The following is a 2,393-nucleotide window of genomic DNA, read 5'->3' as shown; positions in this document are numbered from 1 at the left end:
ACAGCTCTGGCGGCTTCTTACAGACTGGCAGCTCTGGCGGCTCCGTGCAGACTGGCAGCTCCGTGCAGACTGGCAGCTCCGTGCAGACTGGCAGCTCCGTGCAGACTGGCAGCTCCGTGCAGACTGGCAGCTCTGGCTGTTTCATGCAGACTGGCAGCTCTGGTTGCTCCATGCAGGCTGGCAGCTCTGGTTGCTCCATGCAGGCTGGCAGCTCTGGTTGCTCCATGCAGGCTGGCAGCTCTGGCTGCGCTGAACAGGCAGGAGACTCCAGCAGCGCTGTAGAGGCGGAAGGCTCTGGCAGCGCTAAACAGGCGGGAGACTCCGGCAGCGCAGGAGAGGAGGAAGGCTCTGGTAGCGCTAAACAGGCGGGAGACTCCGACAGCGCAGGAGAGGAGGAAGGCTCTGGCAGCGCTGGAGAGGCGAGGCGCACTGTAGGCCTGATGCGTGGTGCTGGCACTGGTGGTACTGGACCGAGAACACGCACAGGAAGCCTGGTGCGGGGAGATGCTACCGGAGGGTTGGGGTGTGGAGGTGGTACTGGATAGACCGGACCGTGCAGGCGCACTGGAGCTCTTGAGCACCGAGCCTGCCCAACCTTACCCGGTTGAATGCTCTTGGTCGCCCTGCCAGTGCGGCGAGGTGGAATAGCCCGCACTGGGCTATGCAGGCGAAGCGGAGACACCGAGCGCAAGGCTGGTGCCATGTAAGCCGGCCCAAGGAGACGCACTAGGGACCAGATGCGTAGAGCCGGCTTCATGGCATTTGGCTCGACGCTCAATCTAGCCCGGCCGATATGCGGAGCTGGAGTATCCCTCACAGGGCTATGCACCCGCACTGGAGACACCATGCGCACCACAGCATAACACGGTGCCTGCCCGGTCTCTCTAGCCCCCCGGTAAGCACAGGGAGTTTGCGCAGGTCTTCTACCTGGCATAGCCATACTCCCTGTGAGCCCCCCCAAGAATACCAGCGCCTCTCCGCTTTCTCCGCCTCCAGTTCTTCCTTGGGGCGGCGATATTCTCCAGGCTGAGCCCAGGGTCTTTCACCGTCCAGTTCGTCCTCCCATGTCCATAAATCCTTATGTTTCTCCTGCTGCACCTTGGGGCGGCTACACTCCCCTGGTTTAGCCCAGGGTCCTCTCCCGTCGAGGATTTCCTCCCAAGTCCAGAAATTCTTGTTGCGCTGCTCCTGCTGCTGCTGTTGACTGTTACCACGCCACTTGGTCCTGTTGTGGTGGGTGATTCTGTAACGGTTCTCTTTAGTTGAAGGAGAGTTGGACCAAAATGCAGCGTGTAGATTGCGATCCATGTTTAATCAACAAACGTAAACCACGAATCAATACAAAAACAACAAACGTAACGAAAACGGAAACAGCCCTATCTGGTGAAAACACAGAGACAGGAACAATCACCCACAAACACACAGTGAAATCCAGGCTACCTAAATATGGTTCCCAATCAGAGACAATGACTAACACCTGCCTCTGATTGAGAACAATATCAGGCCAGACGTAGAAATAGACAAACTAGACAATGAAACATAGAATGCCCACTCAGCTCACACCCTGACCAACCAAAACATAGAAATATATAAAGTAAACTATGGTCAGGGTGTGACAGTACTACTGATTTCACAGAGAGTGAGGCAGATATATATTATTACTGTGTAAAACCTAGCAGTACTACTGATTTCTCTGAGAGTGAGACAGATATATATTATTACTGTGTAAAACCTAGCAGTACTACTGATTTCTCTGAGAGTGAGGCAGATATACATTATCACTGTGTAAAACCTAGCAGTACTACTGATTTCTCTGAGAGTGGGGCAGATATATATTATTACTGTGTAAAACCTAGCAGTACTACTGATTTCTCTGAGAGTGAGGCAGATATATATTATTACTGTGTTAAACCTAGCAGTACTACTGATTTCTCTGAGAGTGAGGCAGATATATATTATTACTGTGAAAAACCTAGCAGTACTACTGATTTCTCTGAGAGTGAGGCAGATATATTGCATGTTGCAAAAAAACATGATTATTTGTCTCTCTGAAATGAAAACATCAAGTGATAGATTTTAAACAAATACATGTCTGTCTTTGAACAACCCCATGATTAGATAGTGAACAACCCCATGATTAGATAGTGGACAACCCCATGATTAGATAGTGAACAACCCCATGATTAGATAGTGAACAACCCCATGATTAGATAGTGATAAAACACACCAATCTCTTTCATAATGTCTTTAAACAATAAGAGATCATTTACAAACATTTCTGAAAAGTGATATATAGCGTTTGAATGAAACTCTTCTCTTGTTTCCCCATCTGAGCTCAGAGTAGATGAGAGATGTAACGTTTGTCTCTGTTGTGTTGAAGTCCAATCCAGCAG

This window comes from Oncorhynchus nerka, unplaced genomic scaffold (genome assembly GCF_034236695.1).
Source record: "Oncorhynchus nerka isolate Pitt River unplaced genomic scaffold, Oner_Uvic_2.0 unplaced_scaffold_772, whole genome shotgun sequence".
NCBI classification, from domain to species: domain Eukaryota; kingdom Metazoa; phylum Chordata; class Actinopteri; order Salmoniformes; family Salmonidae; genus Oncorhynchus; species Oncorhynchus nerka.
This window is presented reverse-complemented; position numbering follows the sequence as displayed.